The sequence below is a fragment of the Canis lupus genome, chromosome 34, assembly GCF_011100685.1.
Source record: "Canis lupus familiaris isolate Mischka breed German Shepherd chromosome 34, alternate assembly UU_Cfam_GSD_1.0, whole genome shotgun sequence".
NCBI classification, from domain to species: Eukaryota; Metazoa; Chordata; class Mammalia; order Carnivora; family Canidae; genus Canis; species Canis lupus.
Window position 1 is genome coordinate 27547224 of NC_049255.1, and position 25121 is coordinate 27572344.

Sequence of the window (25121 nt, forward strand, 5' to 3'; positions counted from 1 at the left end):
GTCTGTACTCGGAAGCAGCTTTCTTTGGAAAGAACTCAATATGATTTACTCAGGTTTAAGCTTCCCTTTAATTAAGTAATTCATTTTTAAAAGGAGCAGAGTGATTTCCTCTCAAAGGGTACTATTTGACAAGGGGGTTACAAAAGTAAATTGACTGTGGAGAAGACTGATTAGCACTACCTCAGCCAGTGGACCAAGGCCAAGATCAATAGTGATAAATGATGTTGATGGTATCTATCCATGGTATCATGGCATGAAGATGGCACTTTACCTCTGTGGTCTTCCCCCAAATAACCCCCAGCCTCAGGGTAATCATGAGAAAAAAAACATCAGACAAAATTCCAACAGAGTAGCATCCTGCAAAATACCTGATCAGTACTCCTTGAAACTCTCAAGGTCATCAGAAGCAAGCAAAGTGTGAAAAACCGTCACAGCTCAAAGGAGCCTATGGAAACATGACAACTAGATGTAATGTGTTATCCTGGATGGAGTCCTGGAACAGAAAAGAAGGCTATTAGGTGAAAGCTAAGGAAATATGAGTCAAGTATTGCCTTTACTCAATAGCATATCAGCATTGGTTCATTAATTGTGACACGTGTCATACTAAAGTAAGATCTTCATAGGGGAAACTGGGTGCAGGGCATGTGGAAACTCTGTACTATCCTCTCAAGTTTTCTGTAAGCCTAAAGCTGTTCCAAACAATAAAGGCTAATAATTTTTTGAAGGCAAAATAGTAATTAGGAAAGTCTTGAAAATCCAGAGTTAGTCCTATTCTAAACTCCAGTGAACAAAACTCTGCTCTTCTGGGGATGTCTTGCTAATAACGCTGAACACAGTTAAATAATACCCTTTCATAAAGGAATGGCTTTCAAACATTTTTAAACAGACTAGAGAGGAAAAGCACATTTTACATTGTGATCCACAGTACACACACACACACACACACACACACACTCTCTCTCTCTCTCTCTCACACACACACAGCTCTATAACTGCAAGAAATATCCCTCACAGCATTACTCTAAGGTGCATGCTACTCAAATAGAACAAAAAAAGTTCTATTTGATTTGATTTAATTCTACTCCATTCTATGCTATTCTCTTAGGTCATTAAAAAATATCCCAATCGTGAGCTACAGCAATTTAAACCTGCAGTTGGAAACACCCTCCTTTAGGGCTTAACTCAAGTGCCAGCTTCTCTAAGATGCCTCTGCACTATCCACTACGGCAGCCACTAGTCACATGGGGCAGCTTAAATATTTAGTGCTCAGTAGCCACATGTAGCTCACGGTTACCATATTGGACAGCATGGATATAGAAGATTTCACTGCAGCAAATTTTATTGGGCAATGCTGTGGATTCTCTCCATGTCTTATTGGACTAATGAAATATCCTACCAATGTATCCCTATTCATCTTACAACCTTCTATTCTGATGCTGGAATTAACTTTCTAAAATCACAGATTAATTTCTCTGCTTGAAACCCTTCAGTGGCTCTCCATTTCCTATGATATGGAATATTCCTGTAAGGCCCTTCACGGTATGATTTTTCTACTTCTCTAGAAGCATCTCTGAACTCTCCTGCTGAATTCCATTCACTCTTAAGCTCCCATGCTTTTGTTCATCTTTTTTTTTTTTTTTTTTTTTTTCTTTTCTTAGAAATGTTCGTGTGCCCTTTCTCTTCTGGATAAAATCCTGTTTACTTTTGAGACCTAGCTTCTATATCCTCTCTTCTATGAAATATTCTCAGGAAACTACCCTTCCTGAGGAAAATATATTGCTTTCTTTTGTGTGTCATAATTGGAGCAACGTTTCAGCACTTATATTATAATTTCTCATGTACAGTCTGTTTCTGTAGTAGACTATGAGGTCTTTGGGGACTGGGGATACGCCCAGTCATCTCTTTCCCCCAGTGCCTGGAATGTGGGATACTTGTATGCTGGCTGGTGAGCTGGTTGGCTGGCTGGCCAGCTGACTGAATTGTAAATGGTATGAGGACAGGGACCACAATGACACTTGTACTTATATAATATTTCCACAGCACAATGTGGGGTACATAAAAGGTACTTATGAATTCTCATTGTCTGCTTTCAGGCAATGAGTTTTAGGCAGATTGTTTTTGCAAATTCAGTACAATCTGTCTTTTTATAGGAAGGAAAGAGGTTGGTACTAAATTTTTTTCAATCCAACCAATGCTTTTTCTTCTTCTTCTCATACTGTTAAAAGTTCATGGACTCTGTGGGGAATAATAAAAAAAAAAAAAAAAACACTTGTGAAGTGATTTTAAAGCCCATTAAAATGGCTTTTACAAGTGCTTACTCTAGGTGAGTAATAATATAAGATTAGCAGGTAGAAAAAATTGTTCTAATAGAGAAAAATCTCAGGATGGGAACATCTGGAGACCTGAATTCTATTATAGCTTTACTCTTTTCTATTCACACATTCATTCATTCATTTTTACTTCATGTCCTTAAACAAGTTCCAAAATTTTCTGGGTCACAGCCTGTCTATATAAAATGAAAATAATTCTTAATTGCCTCTAAGCCTGTCTCGGCGATGTGGTGGGGAATGTAGGGATAGGTTTGAGCTCTTTAGAAGTCATAGTCATGGTCATAGTAATGTTGTATCTTGTGGATTGGTACAACTTTAAACTATCTGCAAGATTTTCCTAAGTTATAGAGCCAAAGAGCCTTTGTGAAGCAATGGTTACCTATAACGGAGTGCTATGTATATTTTATAGAAAAAGAAACCAAAAAACCTCAACCCTTATTTGGGTTTGCTAGTTGAATCGCCTGGTAATATTTTTGAAAAAATAAAACAACACATGTACATAGCGATTACCACAAACCACTACCTGAAAGGCACTGCAGTCTCTGAGCACATTTTCAAATGAGTCTTAGGCAGGGCTACCACATACCATTGTGTGGGCTGTGCCCTGCACAACTTTATGTAATAGTTCTTGTCTTGGGGACCTAATTGCAAGCTGCTGCTTTATGTGAACACAATTTGATTCACAAAAGATACAAAGTTCCTATGATCAGTGGCAAAATCTCATATTGTGTCTATGTAAGAATCAGGCATAGTAGCAGTTTATTGGCCTCCCACTTTCCAGATATCTTCCAGATATCCAGCTCTAAGTTTTCCGTGGATGATGCCAATGTTTTCTGTGCCTCACAGAAAGTTTCATGCTTGCTTAACATTTTCCTATGAATTTCCTTTCCATCTTAGAATCCTCTCCAGCCATCCTTTGGCAACCAATTCCTCATGCTGATACCAGGGTTGATATTAGAAATCAGACCACAAGTGACAGATCTCAACAATTCTAGGTTCCTTGGAGAGGAAGAAACAAACCATTGTTAAATCAAAGCATATTACTGCTTTGGGCAATTAGGTTACACTAAGTTTTCTAATCTTTTACTTGAGGTGAGTTCCTGAAATAAATAATACTAAAAGGAAAAAGTCTCACCAAGAATTTAACCAGGTTGTTGTGGGTACAGTATTGGTTTGAATTAGAGGCAAGAGCAGTGTTTTTGTGACTGTCTGAACCAACCTTAAATTGTCTCCAATTTTCATTGACACTAACAAAAGCTGAACAATAGAAACCATGTATTTCTAGTCCCATCATCAACTAAGACCACTGGGCAACATGGCATGTGTTCAATAAGTGTAATTTCAAAGGAACTGTTGTTGTTTGGGATTTTCTGACAGATTCCAGAGGGGTTTATGAATTAAGGACTTCTGTCTGGGAAAGAAAATTTGGAACTTGACTTTAAAAGAAAATTTCATAATAGTTTAAGAAATACTAAGTTCACATTGGATCAGTCTCTATGTTGTGTCATCAAAAAGAAGATAAATATTTTGAAACCAAAAAAAAAGCAGTAAGTACATTAATGTTGAATAGGTTTATGAATAGGAAGAGACATTTGCAACAAGTGGGATGATATATCTTGTGTCGTTCCTGGTGTCTTTCATTTACTCCTACAGAAAAAGAACAAGTACCCCTGTTTATTTCTGCCAAAACTGGAGTAGAGAGTAGGGCTTCTGAGCCAAGCTTTAACTAGAATGTCATTTCTTAGGATGAACCTCTTCATTACTATTTTTATTAAAGAAAAAAACCCTATTATCCTATAATGAAGGAAAGAGTATAGCTCCTAGGTAGTCTTTTCCTTCTGAAGATACTATTCCCAGGGTCTGCCAGCTATGTTTAGAGGTAAAAATGTAAACAGAGTTGCAGCACTAACCATGGCTTTAAAGTCATTACAAATAATTTTTAAAAAAATCAGTGAATGTACACACATGTTAACCCAGCATCATTCACAGGAGCCAAAAGGTGGAAGGAACTCAGATGTCCACTGGCAGGTGAATGAATGGTGGAATAAAGTGTAGTTTATACCCATAAAGGAATGTTATTCATCCCTGAAAAGGAAGGAAGTTCTGACACCTGCTACAATGTGGATGAAACCTGAGGACATTATGACAAATGAAATAGGCCAGTCACAAAAAGACAAATGCTGTTGACTTCACTTACAGGAGATATCTAGAGTCGTTAAACTCCTAGAGAAAAAAGTAGAAAGGTGGTCTTACCAGGAGCTAGAAGAAGGGGCAAGTTGGGAGTTGTTGTTCAATGGGTATGGAGTTTTAGTTTTGCATGATGAAAACATTCCAGAAACTGGTTGCACAGCAATGTGAATATACCTGACACTTCTGAACTGTACATTTAAAAATGGTTAAGATAGTAAATTTTTATGTTACATCCAGTTTATCTTACCACAATTAAAATTTTTAAATGTCAATGAGTGCCTCTAAACATTATAAATAATCTGAACAGGGGCACCTGGGTGGCTCAGTCAGTTCAACATCTGCCTTTGGCTCAGGTCATGATCCCGGGGTCCTGGGATCCAGCCCTGTGTCAGGCTCCCTGCTCAGTGGAGAGTCTGCTTCTCCCTCTCCCTTGGCCCTCCCCCACATTTATGCTTGCGCTCTCTCTCTCAAATCAATAAGTAATATCTTAAAAAAAAAGTCTGAACAATACATATTTTTGGCATTAAAAGTTATTAAGATTCTCCATGACTAGCTGAGCAAAATCACATAGATGTACCATCCAAAGCTGAGTAAATGAATAACCCTAAAAGTCTTCAAATAATAATTCTGAGATCCCAGTGGAGTTCCCTTCTTCTCGACTTTTAGGATATAGTAGGAAAATCGGAGACTGCCAAACTATAAAGAGCCTTCTGAGAGGAGGGATGACATGTTACTGTGTATTCTTGGCTTCAGTGAAATTCAGTATATAGAATACAGTACTTGTGGGAATTGTAAATTCCATGATATGCTTATTCAAGGATGTGAAATATGGGGCTTCTAAAACCCCAGTATCCAGAGCACTTAACAAGAAGTAAGAGTGGAAAGGCAGTTAAATTGGCCAAAAGTTTTCTACTGTCATTACAAAGCCCTTTCTAGGCAACTGTGTTCCGTGCACATCCTAACAGTCCTACCTTTGTCTTTTCTTCCCCAGTTCGTGGCCCTCAAACCCACGATTTGGTAAAGGAACTATGTGCTTACTGTTTCTTTCTAAGGACTCAGTTCTCTTAGGAGCTGCAAGTCTGACCATGAAAAATTAAGCCTTTATCTCATCTCTATCATCAGTATATTTGATGTGTCTTTAGAAACAGGAAACTTCTTTCCAAGAACAATTTGATGCCAAAAAAGGTGAGTTACTGCAACACCGACTTGTCACAATCATACCTGCTGAGCACCTGCTCCTAGAATTCTGTCGATGGAAATCTGTTTGATAGGCAGCTGGTCAACTGACATATCCAACAGTATGTACTAACAGTGGTTTTATTTGCAAATTTATTTTTTTGATAACATTGAATATTTGCTTATAAAACTTTTTTTTTGTTTTTGTTTATTTTTCTATCCTTCCTCCTCTTTCTCATTCTTCTGGTTTATTGTTTACTTCTTATTACACTGTTTGGAATGCTTCTGGTGATGAGTTCAGTGTTTTTCTTATTTTGGTGACCAGCAACACTGAACTCCTATAGGCATGATTTTTGTGACAGTAGCAATATAGTCTTTGCTTTTTCACTGCCTTCAACTGAACTGCTCTGTATCTCAGTTATTACTGCTTTTAGGCAAATGAGTAGAAATGTAGGCTGACTCCGAGGGTCATGGAGATAAAGCATTGTTGAGGTGTTTTCTCTGCTAACCCACAGGTCAGGGGGCATTTCCCTACTGGGTTGGTTGGCATTCTAGGTCAGCTAGTTTCTGGGGAAGGGAATAGATGGGGCAAAGGAAGAAGGGGAAAAAGAAAGGCAGGTGTTAACAGAGATATGTCAAAACATGCTGCTGCTTTTGGGCAATTAAATTACTCTAAATCTTATGATCTTGTACTTAAAATTGGGTTACTTAAATGATAGACTAAAAGAAAAAAGTCTCATTGACAATTTAGCCAAGTGGATTTCTCGTTTTCCTGGCAAGAACAGTGTAGATATAGTATTGCCGGCTTCATTCTCTTTCACCTGCTCCCAAGTTCATGGCTACCTTGCATGATTCGAGTGAAAAGTGGACAAGTGCTGAGCTCCAGGCAAATTGAACTCCAATAAAAAAATTAAAAATAAATAAATAAATTAATTAATTAAATCTGCTGGCTGAAAATATTTTTCTTAATATACCCAGTTGCCACTAGCCTTCTCACATTTACCTGGAACTCAAACTTCTTTTAAGTGGGTAGCACTTGTTTGTTTCCTAAGAACTTTGTTGAGTTCCAGGTAAATGTGAGAAGGCTAGTGGCAACTGGGTATATTAAGAAAAATATTTTCAGCCAGCAGATTTAATTAATTATTTTTAATTTTTTTATTGGAGTTCAATTTGCCAACATATAGCATAACACCCAGTGCTCATCCCGCCAAGTGCCCCCCTCAGTGCCCATCACCCAGTCACCCCCACTCCCCACCCATCTCCCTTTCTACCACCCCTTGTTCATTTCCCAGTTAGGTGTCTCTCATGTTTTGTCACCCTCACTGATATTTTCACTCATTTTCTCTTCTTTCCCTTTATTCCCTTTCACTAATTTTTATATTCCCCAAATGAATGAGACCATATAATGTTTGTCCTTTTCCAATAGACTTATTTCACTCAGCATAATACCCTCCAGTTCCATCCATGTTGAAGCAAATGGTGGGTATTTGTCATTTCTTAATCAGCCAGCAGATTTTATAACCAATTTAACTATAGGCCTAAATTGGGTGAGATAAAATGTTCTTTTCCGTCTTTGAATAAATGTGGGTTTGTTGGTCAAGAATACCAGAGGGAGGGGCACCTGGGTGGCTCAGTGGTTGAGCATCTGTCTTAGGCTCAGGGTGTGATCCCAGGATTCAGTCCCGCATCAGGCTCCTTGCAGGGCACCTGCTTCTCCCTCTGCCTATGTCTCTGCCTAGCTCTCTGTGTCCCTCATAAATAAATAAATAAATAAAATTAAAAAAAAAAAAAAGAATACCAGAGGGAATCTCCCAAGACATAGTGTTTTTCAATTAAGATATCGTAATAGGGGGCAGCCTGGGTGGCTCTGCGGTTTAGCACCGCCTTCAGCCCAGGGTATGATCCTGGGGACCTGGGATGGAGTCCCATGTCAGGCGCCCTGCATGGAGCCTGCTTCTCCCTCTGCCTGTGTCTCTGCCTCTCTCTCACTCTATCTCTCATGAATAAATAAATAAAATCTTTAAAAAAGAAAAGATATCATAATAGGGTGAACGGTGGATCCCAAAGAGATATGTCCACATCTTGGAACTTGTGAATTTGACCTTATGTGGGAAAAGTCTTTGTAGCTATAATTAAGTTATGAATCCTGGCAAGGGAGGTGCAGAAGAAAAGTTTCTCCTAAAACTTTGGAGGGAGCGTGGTCCTGCTAACGTCAATTTCAGACTTCCAGCCTCCAGAGCTATCAGAGCATACATTTCTCTTGTTCTAAGCCACCAATGTTGTAGCGCTTTGTTATACCAGCCCTAGGAAACAAATTCAGATCTCTAAAAACACTAGAATTTTATAATGTGGAAGTCTCTTTAGGCAACAGAAATAACATTAAGCACATGGGGAGCTGGGTGAGAATCTTCCCAAGAGGTGGTGTGTGTGCTGAGTAGTGATGAGCTCTGGCCCTGGATCAGGTCTGGGTTTGGCCCTGGCTAAGTTACTCAACCACCTGACTCAGTTTCCTCAAATGGGAATTAGGCATAACAGAACTTCATTCATAAGATTTCTGGAAAGATTAAAATGTGTAAGGTATTTGCAATAATACATAGGAAGAGCTAAATGATATTAACTGTTATGGTTACTATACATTGTTTTACACACTACGTGACTACACGCTGCACACTCTATCAATACTACTAATCGTAGCCTGAGCTATGAATACCAGGTATAGGTTAACAGAATGAGCTCATTTTTTTTTTTTTTCAGAATGATCTCATCTTTAAGACAAGGCATCTGAACTTTATTCAATTAGAGGCCCTTTTAGAGATATTCTTCTTTAGTATGTTTATTCAATTCTGCTGTGGCTGTCCTAAAGGAGATAAAAAAATATCACTTCATTTTAAAGATGAGAAAACTGAAGTTCATTAACTTTTTGTACCTCGCCCATTGGCAAAAGCCAAAGACGAAACAACACGGGGACTCAGCCCCAGGATTCTCACTCCAGGTGATCTTTCTATCACTGCCATACTTGCCTCCCATGACGGTGCTTACAAACGCTAAGTATCCAATGCATGTTTTTGAATCCGTAAAATTCAGGCCTCATTATCAGTAACTTCAATGTAATACTGGAGCTTCCCAAACTATTTTGAAGTGAAGACATTTTTGCCAACCATTTCAGAACCATAAATCTCTTAAGACATTGTGACAAAGAGAAGGATTAAGAAACAATCAATTTGGAAGATAAGTCTGTTTCTTTTTGTCCCCACTCCTGCTCCTTTTCCCATTTACCACAGAGTTCATCAAAGTGGTCAGGCAATTAGTGGTATTCTAGGTTTTTTTCATTTTATTTCCTTTTTCTTACTTTCTTCAAAATAAAAGAAACAGAAAGAAAATGAATGTCCTATTAAAAGCACGGATCAACCTCACTTTCGCTGCTAACGTTTTTGAAAGAGAACTGTTTTCATTTTATCATATTTCTCAGTATGTCCCATCTGGTTAATTAAATACTTATTAAAACATTTAGTGCTCTCTTGTATCAAAGGTCTTCTAGGATAAGATGCTGCTCCATTTAAATAAAAGATGAAGGATGCTGAAACAGAAGCAGCCTTTAACCAGCAGACCCATAAATAAGAAAGGAGCTGGCACTATGCAGTCCTGACCCTGGCACTTGTACTGGGCTTGGCCAGAGCTTCTTAACCTGGAGGCCAAGCACTTGGTGGTAGGGTGCATCTATAAACCTCTTGAGATGCTTGCAAATTGTGCATAAACATTTTTCTGCACACACTTCAAAGGAGCCTGTGATGTCTGTAAGCTAAGAACCGCTGGTTCAAGTAATTGCCACATTTTATTCCTTCATATCATCTTAAATGCCATTATAATATCAAGGGTATAATGTTTGTTGGTTGCTTAAGTGAGACCCAGAAGCTCCGTGTTGTTAAAGATGTCATCTTGCCATCAAAAGAGTCAGATTTCTAAAAGTGAGATTCTATGATATAATTAGAAGAATGTACCTGCCAAGGAGAGTCCAGATCTGGGTTCTTATCCTTGTGCCTCCGTGGAATGATCCTGTGGTGGGTTACTTCTCTTCTCTGGGTTGCTGTTTCTTCATCTGTGAAATAAAGATTTGAATTAACCCAAAGTTGCCTTCAAACTTTAAAACAAATCTGTTCCATGTAAAAGATTATTAAAACTCTTAAATGGATATCTCCCACAAAATTCTAGAATATATTATGAAAACAAGGTATGACAAGTTAGTCATATTTTTAAAATTGTTTTCAGAGAAGGGTACAGTTTGAAAACATGCCATTGGCTAGTGACTTCTGAATGTACGTGGAAGACTATGAGGTGCCAGTTACCATCTACAGTAGGGTTGAGGGGAGGCCTCAAGTGGGACAGAGATGGAGGCTGAGAGTCTTGCACCTCATTTCTATTAGAACAGCCAGCTTTTAATCTGTTTTATAGAGTGGGTTTTAAGTGAGATTTTGTTTGTAGAAAAATTTCTTTGATTTTAATTAGTCTTTGTTGATATCCATGGCAGGGGAGAAAAGGGAAAAAGATATTACGCTAGTCATTGTATTTAAAAATCTGTTTTGGGGACATCTGAATGGCTCTGTGGTTGAGCGGCATCTGCCTTTGGCTCAGGTCGTAATCCCAGGGTCCTGGGATCGAGTCCCACAACAGGCTCCTCATGGGGAGCCTGCTTCTCCCTCAGCTTGTGTCTCTGCCTCTCTCTGTGTGTCTCTCATGAATAAATAAATAAAATCTTTAAAAAAATATGAAAAATTGGGGGGGCAGGGCAAGATGGCAGAGGAGTAGGGGTCCTCAACTCACCTGTCCCCACCAACTTACCTAGATTACTTTCAAACCATCCTGAAAACCTACAAATTCGACCTGAGATTTAGAGACAACAGCTGGAACGCTACAGAGAGAAGGGTTTTCACTTCTAACAAGGTAGGATGGTGGGGGAAAAAATGAAAAATCTGTTTTTGAAAAGGCACTGGAAACAGAAGCCCTAAGGCTTTTTCCTATTTTGTCATTTATTAGCTGTGTCACATTAGGCAAGTCAGATAGTCTTTCTGAATTCGTGTCCTCACATATAGAATGACAATAGTATCTGATTTACAGGGTACTTGTAAGAATTCAAGTGAAATGATTGCGAAAGTGCTTCATAATTGGTAAAGCATCGTAAAGTTGGGGAGTGGGTCTTTAGTGGTGAGGCTCACAGGCCTGCATTCTGTCCTGACCACCGTAGCATTTTTGTCCATCTGAATTAAGTCATAGAAATTATGCATGATCACATTTGCAGGTAAGCCCACGTTATAGGGTGGAGTTATAAGAGACTTAGCAGATTACAGGGTTCCAGGTATGGTAAAACTTTAAGGGTTTTACCTAAATTGAAGTTTTACCTAAATTGAAGCCTTGCTTCTTCAATTCAAAAAGTTAATTGTTCAAGGGTCAGATGGGGGAAAATGTGGCCTATGATCAGTTCTAGTAAAAAAAAAAAAAAAAAAAAAAAAAAGACTAAAGAACTTAATTTGACTTCAAGTTCATTATGAGCCATTAATGTTGGGAAATGTTGGACAAATAAATAAGTGATCTAATTGTCTCAGTCAACTTGGGCTGTTGTAACAGAATACTACAAACTGGGTACTTATAAATAATAGTAATTTATTTCTTATAGTTCTGGAGACTAAGAAGTCCAAGACCAAGATGCCAGCCAGCATCACTATCATTCTGGTGAAGGCCCTCTTCCTGGTTAACAGCCAGCATGTTCTACTGTGTCCTCACATGGTGGAAGGGGCAAGAGATCTCTCTGGAGCCCCTCTAGAACACTAATCTCATTCATGAAGAGGCTCCATCCTCATCAACTATGTACCTCCTGAAGGCCCCCCACCTCCTAATACCATCACTTTGGGGGTTCAGATTCAACATGGTCTTGGGAGAAAACATTCAGACCACAGTGCCAGTATTCTTATATATTTATAGGAAGACTGTACCACAGACGACAGAAGGGGGCTATAGCCCTTGGCTTTGATTAGCATCCTTCTTCCAGCTGTTAAAGCAGTTTCTCCAATAGGTGAAGTATATCCAAAGGAAGCTAGAAGGAGAAAAGTCTGGAAGGTTTTCAAGGGCAATGTTAAGAGAAGATTTGAGGAGAGAAATGTACCTTGGAGGTCTTAAAAGATCTGAAAGTGGTGTTACAGGCAGTCACGCAAGTGAAGGGTTGGAATTGTTTTATTGTTTCCAGAGGCAAATCTCAGGAAAAACTTTAAATAATAAGAGCTATATAAAGGGAAAATGATTGCCTGGTTGAAGTAGTGAAATTTCCATTAGAGAAACTGTTCAAGCAGAGACTGGACCACACCTTCTCAGAGTTGCTATCAGTCAGCAGGAAGGTTTTAAGAAGAAATTACTAAGATTTCATCAAATCTGAGATCCTATTTCCACAACAGAATTCAATATCCCACTGGAGAATGATTTGCTTCATTATTATTATTATTTTTGGTTGTAATAAAAGTGTGGATTTTGAAATTGGCAAGCTGGAGCTGGCTACTCTGTGATATTCAGGATGTTGTTTAACCTCTGGGAACATCAGTTATGTTGTCAGTAACACAGTGATGATTATTTCTGTGTTGCTGTGAAGATGACACAGCACATTGGTAAAGGATTCTTAACCGTGCCTGGTCTTAGTAAGGGCTCAGAGTAACTTTTATCACAACTATTATTTGTTCCTTTTATTTTCCACATGCATTTTATTTCTTCTTAGAAGAGATTCCTTTCAGGTGATTCTACTGAATCCTTCAGAGACATATGATGTAAGTGGGTAAAATGGTGATTTCCATGAGTCTAGGAGAAAGAATCCACTCCAAAGGTCACAGGGGTACCATATCACCTCTCTTGTGTTTGCCTCAAATGTTTGTTTTCTACTAAATGGAGGAAACCTGTGCAACAACTCCTTTGTCCTAAATTATAACCTGATTTTCCTGCCTATCAAAACCAGAACTAGGCCAGCCCAATTGATTTTTTAAAATTTCGTTTAAAATTTTAGGCAATGAAACATCTTATAAAAAATTTAAGGACCAAGATCTCCCTTGTGGAGTAGAGAAAGTATCTTTTCCATAGGTTGGTCACAGGTAGGCATCTGGTCTCATTCAGAAGGTAATAAGGAACTACCTGTGAGGAGGTGCTATGATAATTCTGACCAAAGGTCTCTCACAAAAAGATTATTCAATTTGCAAGAGAAATGAAAAGGATACTAGAACACTCTTAGGTTTGGATAAGACTCAACTTCAAATAAATTCGTTTTCACTTTTCTTTCTTTCGCATCAGTGAACATTTATTAATACCTAAGGGGCATGACATTCTATGAGGCACGAGCATGTTCCAGAAGAGGGATGTCCTGGTACTTTGGCTCTCTGAAGGGGTGGTCTGGGTGTGACAGCAGAAGAGGTTATTACTGCTCCAGAAAAGTTGCTTTGGACATGCCATCCTGAACTTCTTTCTTTTTCCAGTCTGTTTAATTTTCTTGCTCAATATCCTACTTATATTAATTCCCAAATTCTCTTTTTAATCTTTTCTGAGATCTTGAACTCAAAATGATAATGTTAGCTAGGAATTCCTAATTGACACCCTTTGATCTTATAATGCAGCTGAAAGGGCAGGGATGCAATGTTTGAATAGCAAATTGTCCCCCAGATAACTGCCATTCTGTATGGGCAATAATAGCGTAGAGTACTCATCGAATGACTTATGTCCCAGAACTTTGCTAACTGCTTTATACGTATTACCTTATGTAGTTCATTTAACACTATAGTGGAGGCACTATTTCTTTTTTTTTTTTTTTAAAGATTGTATTTATTTATTCATGAGAAACACAGAGAGAGGCAGAGACACAGGCAGAGGGACAAGCAGGCTCCATGGAGGGAGCCCAGTGTGGGACCTGATCCCGGGTCTCTAGGATCAGGCCCTGGGCTGAAGGCGATGCTAAACTGCTGAGCCAGCCGGGCTGCCCAGGAGGCACTATTTCTATAACTGTTTTGTAAATAAGGAAGCTGAGACAATGGGAAATTTATTTATTTTTATTTTTTAAGGATTTATTTATTTGAGAGAGAGAGAGACGATGTGAGCAGGGGGAGGGCAGAGTAGGAGGGAGAGAAGTAGACTCTCCACTGAGTGTGGAGCCCAAGGCAGGGCTCGATCTCCGGACCCCGTGATCATGATCTGAGCCAAAATCAAGAGCTGGACGCTCCACCAATGAAGCCACCCAGGAGCCCCTAACATGAGAAATTTAAAAGCTGACCCAAAGTCTCACAACTAATGTAGGGTACACAGCTCTTAACCACTCTGCCAGACTGCCTATCTATGCAAAGAACTTTGATCTTAACCTAACAAATCATTCATCTACCCATCCGTCCATCCGTCCATCCATCCATCCATCCATCCATCCATCCATCCATCCATCCATCCATCCAATCAAATATTCATCCAACATGTATAGAGAGGAGCACCTGGGTGGCTTAGTCAGTTAAGCGTCCACCTCGTGAGATCGAGCCCTGTGTGGGACTCCATGCTGAGCATGGAGTCTGCTTGAGATTCTCTCCCTCCCTCTGCCCCACCCTGTGCTACACACACACACACACACACACACACACACACACACACAAATAAATACATCTTTTAAAACAATGTACTAGAGATGTAAACTATGAATAAGACTGACATGTTCACTGGCCTCTAGCCACTTTCTAGGGAGGAGAAAGGACAGTTATGCTAGCATCCCCACACAGTGTGGTAAGGGCTATGACAGGGAAGCATAGGGTACTCTGGGGCATGGAAGGAGACTCTAACCCCATCTGTCAGGACAGGCAGGTCAAGAAGTTCTCACCCTCATCACTGTGTGCTTCAACTATTTTGTAGCAAAAGGCATATAATGTAACCTCTACAAAGGAAGGTCTTTGAAGCAAGGCCTTCCTCTCTACTGTTCCCCCAGTGCCTGGCACACAGTGAGCCCTCAATTAATATCTGTGGAATAAATCAATTAGAATTCTAATACTCCATAGTAACCCCATTATAACAGCGAGTCTTTTGCTTATTTCTTTTTTTTTTTTACTTATTTCTAACTTCACTCTGAACATGCTTAAATGCTTCTCTACTCTGCGCGTGAAATAAATGATCTTTTTTGACTTAAAAAAAAATCAAGTCCCCAAGTCCCTGGGTGGCTCAATCGGTTAAGCACCTGCCTTCGTCTCAGGTCATGATCCAGGGTCCTGGGATCGAGCCCCGCATTGGGCCCCCCTGCTCAGCGGGGAGTCTGCTTCTCCCTCTCCCTCTGCTGCTCCCTCTCCCTCTGCTGCTCCCCCTTCTCATGCTCTCACTCTCTCTGTCAAATAAATAAATAAAATCTTAAAAACAAAATCAAATCCCTTTTCCCTTTTAAGCCATTTTCTAAAAGCTCTATTCCAGGAAAGCTGCCACCCCCATTGCATTTTACTAGAACAATGTGTCTTCAGGTGTCTCTTAAAACAGGTGCCTTGAACAGAGGTTCTGGGACGGTCCAGGAAAAGTGGAGACTCTGCTCCCCCCCCCCCCTTTTTCGAGTGCTCTGTGGGATTCCTTGCTCTGTTCTCCCTTCTCCTTTCCAAGACCTGGAAAGTCTTCTTCCTCTCAACCTCTCCCCCCTCCTCTCTCACTCTTCAAAAAGATGTTAACTTTGGGAAAGCAGTTCTTAATTATTTACCACACAGTCCTCTGGCAGACTATAGGAATCCAGGGCGAAGCAAGAGAGAGGGGCAAAAGAAAACCGAAACTCCAGGCTAATGATTTCCCTCAACAAGACTTTTTGTTATCATAAGGTGGTGTTTTATTTGGGTTATAGTTCTTTGGAGCAGGTATTAAGCTATCTCTTCCACAAGGCTAATATTTTCCTTAGCAAAACAGCAGCAAATCCGAGGTAGCAAAATACTGCTGAGGGGTAGAGGAAACCACGACTCCCAAGGGGCCAGTACTCCTCATGGTCTAGCTCAGAGACACATGGCCAGGTTTGCACACCATCTTCACATTATCTAATTACATAATTTTACTTCCTCGCTTGATGCCACAGTTTAAAACTGTACCTCATTCCCTTCCCTGCTTGATTTTTCTCTAGAGCCCTCATCTCCTACCATACACTGTAATTCACTTATTACAATAATTTTTTTTTCAATCATTCTTTAAATGGTCGATGTCCCCCTAGAGTTTAAGCTCCTCAAGGGAGCTTATTTTATCACTCATTCAGGGCGTAGAGTTGTTCCGGCACAGGATACTTGCACGATAAATATCTCTTGGATAAATGAATTATTAATCCTGACCAAAGCAATATTAATAAATAATAACTGTGATCAAGCTTTTCTTTACATGTATTTAATTTATAATCAACTGGTTGGACATTAAACATTATTTTGTATAAATCTTCTAATTGGATAAAATAGGACAGTGAGAACTTTACAAAAGTCTTGCTGGTCAAAAGCCACCTGGAACCCATGTTCGTCAGCATGGTAAGCTCTTGTAAACATGTACATAGAAGGATAAGCCTGTGTTGATGAGCAGAGAAAATTCTGAGTTTTCCTGATGCAGGCAGGCTTACTTGAATCCCTAAAGCAAAGGGTATGGTTTGGCTCAGTGCACTCATGACCATTTCTAGCAGCAAGTTTAGGCGCTGCTTACCAGCCCCATTAAACTCAGAGACTCACTAATCTTATATTCTTATTTCTAGACAAAGCACTATCATCCAATTCTTGGTTCTTACTACAGGATTGGCAGTTTTGGGGAACACAAAACACAAAAGATGAATAGAAGAGCATATTAATTATTGGAGACCTTCTCCTGTATTTGAGACTGTCATAATCACAGGAGATGCTTTCCAGCCGTGACATATCAGTGTACCCTGAGGACCATAGTGGCTAGTCCAGCTCTTCCTTTCCCCTGACACTCCTACATATGGGGCTGATCTAGTGTAAGTGAAACTGGGCTCATCTGAGTGGCAAATTTCACTTTTGGGTGAGATTTAGGTAGCCTCCTTCTTTCACTTATTGTGGCCTCTTTCAACAACTGACCTGAAGAACTGATAAAGGACTAGAGTTATCTAGAAGTCAAAGGAACAGCTGGCCTCACTGAGCTTAAATTAACATAGTAAATTGGTGAGTCCTAAAAGATAATAAGGCACTTACAAGCCAGTTCTCCAGAAGACTACATTAATGACATTTGACTTCTTTCCTTTTTTTTTTTTTTTTTTTTGAGAAGGAGAGAGAGCAAGTGCACATGCAGAGGGAGACGGAGAGAGAGAATTTTAAGCAGGCTCCACACCCAGCATGAGCTGGACTTGGGGCTGGATCCTGAGATCATAACGTGAGTCGAAATCAAGAGGCTGACGCCCAACTGACTGAGCCACCCAGACGCCCCTACATTTGATTCATTTCTCAACAGAGGAAAGCCTGGGTGGGCGTGTAAACACGAGCAAATCACATAGCTGTGTGACACCTGTGCCGCTCTTAATTATTTCATATATTTCAGTGTGGCCCTTGGGGAAAAGCTTCATGTGAACCATCGGTCTGGTGGTGTATGGGGATTCATGAACTCCAAGTTCTAAATCCGTCTGTTCTTTTAATATCTTGGCTAATTTATTCTTAAGAACCAGCTTTATTGAGATATAATCCACCCATTTAAAGTACATAATTCAATGGTCTTTAGTTTACTCACAGTGATATAAACATCACCCCAACAAGACACCTCTACCCTTAACAGTCGCTCGCCTTTCCTACACAACTCCATCCTTTTTTTCTGTCCCTATAGGTTTGCCTATTTTTGATGTGTTACAAACATGCAATCATACAATATATGGTCTTCTTCCACTTGGCATGTTTTCAATGTTCATCGATGCTGCAGCAAGTACCAGTCCTTCATTCCTTTTCATTGCTGAATAATATTCCACTGTGCCATTCCATATCACATTTTATCTCTCCATTTATCAGTCAATGAGCACCTAGATTGTTTTCACTTTTTGGCTATCGTGAGTAATGCTGCTGTGAACATTTGTATACAAGTTCTTACATGGACATACGTTCTCATTCTCTCGGATGTACAGCTAGGAGTGGGATGGCTCGGTTATATGGTAACTCTATGTTCAACTTTTTGAGGAACTACCAAACTATCTCCTACAGCAACTCGCTGTTTTGTATTCCCACCACCAATGTATGATGATCCCAATTTCTCTACCTCTTTTCCAACAAGTGTTATTATCTGTCTTTTTATTATGCCATTTTGGTTGGTGTGAAATGGTATCTTATGCTTTTGATCTTCATTTCCTTAGTGACTACTGATAGTAAGCACTTTTTCATGTGTTGATTGACCATTTGTATGTCTTCTTTGGAGAAATGTCTCTTTGATTCCCTTGCTAACTTTTGAATGGCTTATATTTTAAATGTAGAATTTTTCTTCATATGCCTTAAGAATGGGGGATAGTTGGAGGAAAAGCCTGAGACCTCTTGCCTGCTCCTGATTAGAAGAGAGCTTCTACATAAGATGATGGTAGCCTGCTTTTTCCAGGGTTATGCCATAGGCCCTAGGCTAGGTTCTAAGTTGAGAGGGAGCCCTGTGCTCTTGGCTGCACCCACTGGGAGTGGAGCACTATCCCCTAGCTGGAGAGGGGTGGGTATGCAGAGAGAAGTGGGTTGTGGCTCAAATGCCTCACACTCTTGCTATTCCTACTGAATTGTAGCACTGTCTTGAGTAAAGTTTTCATCATTTGTTGTATTTTGTCAGGACAATTTCCAGAGACTAACTAGTTGTTTATCTATAATTTTCACCAGTTGTTTTGCTACGGAGTGGGTTCACGGAACTCCTTATTCAACTATTCTGGAAGTTGAGTTCTATTTGGATAATTTTTAATGAAAATGTTGTATCTTTTAAAAAACGATTTTATTTATTTATTAGAGAGAGAGAGAGCATGTGGGAGAGAGCATGAGCAGGTGAGGGCAGAGAGAGAAGCAGACTCCCCAGGATCATGACCTGAGCTGAAGGCAGGTGCTTAACCGCCTGAGCCACCCAGGCACCCCCCCTTTTTTGTTTTTGAAAATGTTGCATTTTGTATACGTAGTGGTAAAATAATTTATGCTGACATAGTAGATATAGAATTATGAAATGCAATTTTTATCAAAGTAAATTTTGCAAATTTATAAACAGTGGATTAAGAAAACTGATTGTAGTTGAGGTCTGTTGACTTTTAACTTTATATCCAGTCAAATTCTAGAATGCTCACACATTTGGTTTGACAAACTATTCTTAATTTATCGTTATTAAATGGTTGACTAGAAATATTTGAATAATGAGGGTGGCAGTGCATGTCATGTGAGAGCTTATTATTGCTCTAGTCATCTATGTACGAAGCCATCACAGCCATTGAAAGTTATCAAAATCATGCCTGTCTTTAAAAACACAGGAAAAATTAAACTGTGAAAATTAAGTTATTAAAACCTCATCAGTTTTATGCATTAATCTAAAAGGTTCACAGGCAAAAATGACCATATATTTTGTAATTAATTCAAAGGAACGACCACACCCACTACATCTTTTAGAAAGACAACTTTCCCAATTTCCCTGATCAATTTATCTGTAGTTTTCGGGCCAAGATTTACATTTAACAATTCTTCAAATTCTATTGAATCACGGGCTCTACTCATATATGTTAATTGCCAACCAGTTGAGTGTCACTTTAGTTGAAACAGCCCTAGAACTTCTGCTCATATCTAAAACCTTCTCCTTCCCATTCCTCATATCCCACCTCCCACCCCCATGGCAAAGTTAACTAGTCCTTTCTCCCGGGGTTAAGAAGTCTGGTGATCCCATAAGCATCTTTGGGAAAATACACACTGCTTAACAATCTCGAGAAAATGTTACAATATATTTAACTCCTTGTTGGAAATTCTTCGCTTTTGGGGCAGCTGACTTGTGTGTCCTACGGCCTCAAACAGTCGCTTCGGGGGCAAAAAGTATTATATAAGGCCCTACAACTAGGATGAACTACGAATGGAACCAAGCGCCTCCCCAAAGATGTTTCCCTGAATAGTTGCTGAACTACACAAAAGACAAATAATGAAAGTAATTCACAGAGTAATTCTCTCTCCTTTGGGCTGGGAAAGTGGCGGTAATAAAGTTTGGCTTCTGTTGAGTGGAACCTTAGTTTCTCAGACACTCAAAGGCAAATGGAAAAACCCATCCAATTCTTAAAATGTCAAAAATGCAGTTAAATAATAGGCTGATAAATTGCACTGAGGCGAGGATTAATCCACCCCCCCCACCACCACCCCCACCCCCGGCGGAGACAGGGACCGTAGCCTCCCGAAGCCGCTGGAGGTGCCAGCACAGGTTCGGGAAGATGCTTACCTCCCGCGGGCGGACGGCGCTGCGGCTTAGGTGAGGACCGAGCTTGGCTCCTCCCCGGCGGCGCGAGCTTCCCACTGCGCCGGGCGCCCCGCAGCCCCGGAGTTAGGTGTTCGGCCCCGCCCTCCGCACTGTTGCTAAAACTCCCTTCCGCCGGGCCCAGTCGGGGATTAATGATCGACCAGAGCAGAGCACTCCCACGCCAACTTGCGCGCCCCGCGCTCGCCCGGCGATTGCGCCCCGAGCCCTGCGGCCGCGCCGCTCCCCCCCTCCCGGGCCCGGCTCTACGGTCCCAACTTCCCACACGCTGCCTCGCTCAGTCCTGGGCGGCCGCGCTCGTCCTCCGAGGAAGGCAGCCCAGCGGCTCCAACATCTTCTCCGGCTTTCCTGCGGCTCGTTAGCGCGTCTGCGGGGACCGGCCTCGCGGGAGGGGGCGCTTTCCCGAGGCCGGGGGGCGGGGGGCGGGGGGCCGGGGCTCCGGGAGCCACGGAGGAGGCTCCGGCGCCGCTGTCACCTCCGGCTGCTGCAGCAAAACCCCGAGCCGCGGCGGGGACGGGGGAGGGGAGGGAGGTGTCCTCCCCCTCGCTCGGGCTGGGCGCCCCGGCTCCAGCACGGGGGCGCGTCCTCGGGCGGCGCGGGGCGCGGGGGGCGCGGGGGCGCGGGGCGCGCGGGGGCCTCGGGGCTCCAGCCGGGGCCTGCGCCGCCGGGCGGGGGGAGCCTGCGCCCCGCATCCGTCCGTCTGCGGACTCGGGCGAGGGGGCGAAGCGGCGGCCGCGGCGCGGGACCGCGGGGTCCACCCGGCAGCGGGCTCCGGGCATCCCACTGCCTGTGGTCGTCCAGAAAAAGAAAAAAAAAAAAAAAAATCAAAGAAAGTGAACCCTTGTAGCGTCGGCAGCGAATTCGGGTGCCTTTGAACGTGCGGAACGCCGCCCCCCCGCCCCCCCCCCCGCCGTCCCCCCGCCCCTCCGCTGCGAGGTTCGTCGCGGAAACCCTGGGCTCCCCCGGGCGAGCACACGGAAGGACCGTGCCGGGAACTCGTGTGTGCTCCGTCACGAGAAGGGGGTTCATTCGGGCCCCGACTGCGGCAGGAGAGCCAACCCGGGAGAGAGGGCCGGGCGGCGGCCGGCGGCGCAGGCTCGCTCCGCTCCGCTCCCCGGGATCTTCCCGCGGGGGGACCCCAGGCCCGCCCCCGAGCGCCGCGGGCCCCTCCCCACCGCGGGACCATCCCCCCCGGACCCCTCCACACCGCGGGGAGCATCCCCCCCCGGACCCCTCCCCTACCGCGGGGAGCAACCCCCCGGACCCCTCCCCACCGCGGGGAGCATCCCCCCGGACCCCTCCCCTACCGCGGGGAGCATCCCCCCGGACCCCTCCCCTACCGCGGGGAGCATCCCCCCGGACCCCTCCCCACCGCGGGGAGCATCCCCCCCGGACCCCTCCCCTACCGCGGGGAGCAACCCCCCCGGACCCCTCCCTACCGCGGGGAGCATCCCCCCCGGACCCCTCCCCACCGCGGGGAGCATCCCCCCGGACCCCTCCCCACCGCGCGGGGCATCCCCCCGGACCCCTCCCCTACCTCGGGGAGCATCCCCCCCGGACCCCTCCCCACCGCGGGGAGCATCCCCCCGGACCCCTCCCCACCGCGGGGAGCATCCCCCCGGACCCCTCCCTTACCGCGGGGAGCATCCCCCCGGACCCCTCCCCACCGCGGGGAGCATCCCCCCCGGACCCCTGCCTACCGCGGGGAGCATCCCCCCAGGCCCGCCCCCGAACGCCGCAGGCCCCTCCCCACCGCGGGGAGCATCCCCCCGCACCCCTCCCCAGGACCCCTCCGCACCGCGGGGAGCACCCAGCCCCCCCGAGGCCCGCCTCCCGAGCGCCGCGGACCCCTCCCCACCGCGGACGCGGGGCTCGATGCACCCCGCGGCTGCCGGCCGGGCGCGAGCAGGCCCCGGAGGACCCCAGCCCTGATTGCTCCGCGACTGGCGCCGCCTGCCCACGACCAGGGGGCGTCCCGCGCCCAGCGCCTCTTTGATTAATGAGCGTTTGGGCAACACCTGCCAGTCAGCACCCCCTCATCCCCCCACCCCCCATCCCCCCACCCCCCCACCCCCCCACTTAAGGAGGAAGCACTGCACATGCTCGACCAGGGCTGACGGTGCTGAAGCGCCAATTTGAGCTGCTGGCAGGTTTCTGCTCATTTTCACAACACTTCCAGCAGGTTCCAAGCTGCGGGCGCCAGGAAGAAGAGGGCGACTTACGTTACTGGGAGGGATTTTCCCGACGCAGGAGGGAGTGAGTCCCCAAAGGAAGCTGACGGCGGTGGGGGCCAGGGCAGGGGGCACCGGGAGCCCAGCGCCCCCAGCCCAGCGCCCCGGTGGCCGGTGTCACCCGGTTGTCTTTCCCTTCTCCTGTACCGTATCTACATGTCAGCAACCACTGCTAGGATTTTCTTTTTTTAATTATTTCGTTATCACTTGGTGGTGTTCACATTCCTTATCTCGCTGCTTCTGGCAAACCTTGTAATTTTGGCACAAGGAAGACCACATCATTGAGGTGTGGCAATAGACAAGGAAATGGAAAACTCGAGAAGTGACTTGCCCAGGGTCACCAGGCCCGCTGTGAGGTAGGACCAGAACTATCGCACTAGGTTTTAGGTCTCATTCTTCATTGTCTAGTTTCCTTACTAGATCTCGACTCCCTCTCCCCCATGTGATTGTGCATTCGTGGAAGTACAGACACAGGTCTCACTTCGGCCTGCCAAGCTTGCAAAAATGGATGTGAGACTTTGCAATTGCTTCAACTGGAGGTTGGGAGAAACTAGTACATTTGGCAGAAGCATCCGGACCATTAAAAAGAATCTTAAATGACATATGTGTAATATAACCACACACATAAAAGATATCTATATCTTTTTACCTCCGAATGGAAAATATATGGTTTTTTTCTATCTAAACATAGAACATTCTCAAAACTTAACTAGACCATGAAATAAAGATCAGCACATTTTTAAAGGCAGAATCATACAGACCATCTATCGAAGCACAATGAGGATAAAATGAACAAGAAAATTTAACAAGAAAAATTCCTTCTCATTGATACGCAACTGGAAATTTAAAAATGCCTTAAATAAAAAAAAATGCCTTAAATCTAGATTAAAGAGAAGAACAAATGAGAAACTGCAAAATCTTTAGAAACAGAAGGAAAAAAATCCCACCTAACAAAGTCAGGATAGTATATTAGAGTGGAAATCATAAATCTGAAATGTATTTATTGAGAAGTGATATGCAAACCAAGAAACTTTGAAAAAATTACAAAAGAATTGTATAAACTAGTACAGATCACAGCAGAAATTAATGAAACGGGAAAGTAAAAATCCAGGAGAATTGATTAATGAAAGAAAAACCTTATTCATTGAAAAAAATCAAGAAACTGGCACACCTGGGTGGCTCAGCGGTTGAGCATCTGCCTTTGGCTCAGGGTGTGATCCTGGGTCTGGAGATCGAGTCCCACATCGGGCTCCCTGCAAGGAGCCTGCTTCTCTCCCTCTGCCTGTGTCTCTGCCTCTCTCTCTTTCTGCGTCTCTCATGAATAAATAAATAAATAAATAAATAAATACATAAATAAATTTTTAAAAAAATAAAAAATCAAGAAACAAAGACACAAGTAACATTAGGAAGGAAAAACGATATATAACCACAGATAAGGAGAATATTAAAAAAGAAAAAGCCTCAAATGCTGTTCATGCCCCATGAAGACGATTTTCCCCTTATGCTGATAACTACAAACTGTGAGATAAGAAATGGTTAAGACACACCACAGCTTGTGGAAAGGGGGATGAGATTTAAAGAACCAGGTGGAATTGTTTAGAATAAGATAGTATGAGAATTTGAAGTAATGATAATTGCATCGACTGGACATTTTGAACCAGGCCTTTTGTCGTCATTGTCATGAAGCAGCTGTCGAATACCTCAAGAACACATGCTTCCTGGGGTCGAAATCTTGTAGACATGGTAAAAGTTAACAGTAACAAAAGAGCATATTCCCTTAGGTCATCTGGGAGGTTTGGGGACAAATATTACAGGGGAGGGCATGGGATCACTTTGCAAAAGCTGTACCTAATGACGCAGAAAGGTTGTTTGGAATGTAGCTGGAGTTGAGCATACCGGGAGGGAGAAGGGACGTGAGGACTCCACTTAAAATAACCAGCTGTCTTCTCCCTCTGCCTGTGTCTCTGCCTCTCTCTCTCTCTCTCTGTGTGTGACTATCATAAATAAATAAAAATTAAAAAAAAAAATAGGGATCCCTGGGTGGCGCAGCGGTTTAGCGCCTGCCTCTGGCCCAGGGCACGATCCTGGAGACCCGGGATTGAATCCCACATCAGGCTCCCGGTGCATGGAGCCTGCTTCTCCCTCTGCCTGTGTCTCTGCCTCTCTCTCTCTCTCTCTCTGTGTGACTATCATAAATAAATAAAAATTAAAAAAAAAAAAATAACCAGCTGTCAGTTACCAGAGCTGGTAGGCATCTGCTGAGAATGCTCTTACTCCTAGGGGAGCAAAATTCACTGTTTGAAATGTGAGTTTTCTCAAGCTCCCAGACTTAACCAGGGTGGCATGGGAGAAAGAGTTACGGACTTTGGGATAAACTAGCCCTGGGTTCAAATCCCAGCTTTTCTACTAACAGACTGTAGTCTGAGACCATTATCTAGTGCCTCTATACCTTAGTTTTCCCATCTGCGAAGTGGGAATAATACTATTAGGGTTCTTCTGAAGAATGGAACGAACCACCATTTACAAAGTTCTCATATGATTCTGTCCCCCTCCTCTCTCACTTCTCCTCTTCCCTTCTTCCTCCATTCTGCCTTCTCTAAATTCCCCTCTTTCAGGAACTTCTCTTCTGTACTCTGACATTTCTTCTGTTTTGTTAGCGGGACTCTGTGTTCCTCCCCTTTCTTTCAGTGACTCAGCTACCTTCTCCGTGACTCTTTAGCAGCCAGAAATCCAAGTGTCATGACTGAGCACCTTT

General features: G+C 43.2%; 1 protein-coding gene across 5 annotated transcripts in view; it reads right to left on the reverse strand.

Annotated features, from left to right (window-relative positions):
* The window catches only part of SPTSSB (serine palmitoyltransferase small subunit B), a 29100-nt gene extending 6573 nt beyond the window's left edge, over positions 1 to 22527 (reverse strand). The window contains exons 1-3 of one of the 5 annotated variants that reach the window (XM_038583789.1): positions 22358 to 22525; positions 9695 to 9792; positions 369 to 493 (exon numbers count right to left, since the gene is read on the reverse strand). The gene's annotated coding sequence lies outside the window, so the exon portion shown is untranslated. Of the gene's footprint in view, positions 1 to 368; positions 494 to 9694; positions 9793 to 20099; positions 20494 to 22357 lie in introns of those variants that run through there. The other 4 variants (XM_038583791.1, XM_038583788.1, XM_038583792.1 and 1 more) reach the window with 4 other exon arrangements.
* Between the last annotated feature and the right edge of the window lie 2594 nt (positions 22528 to 25121).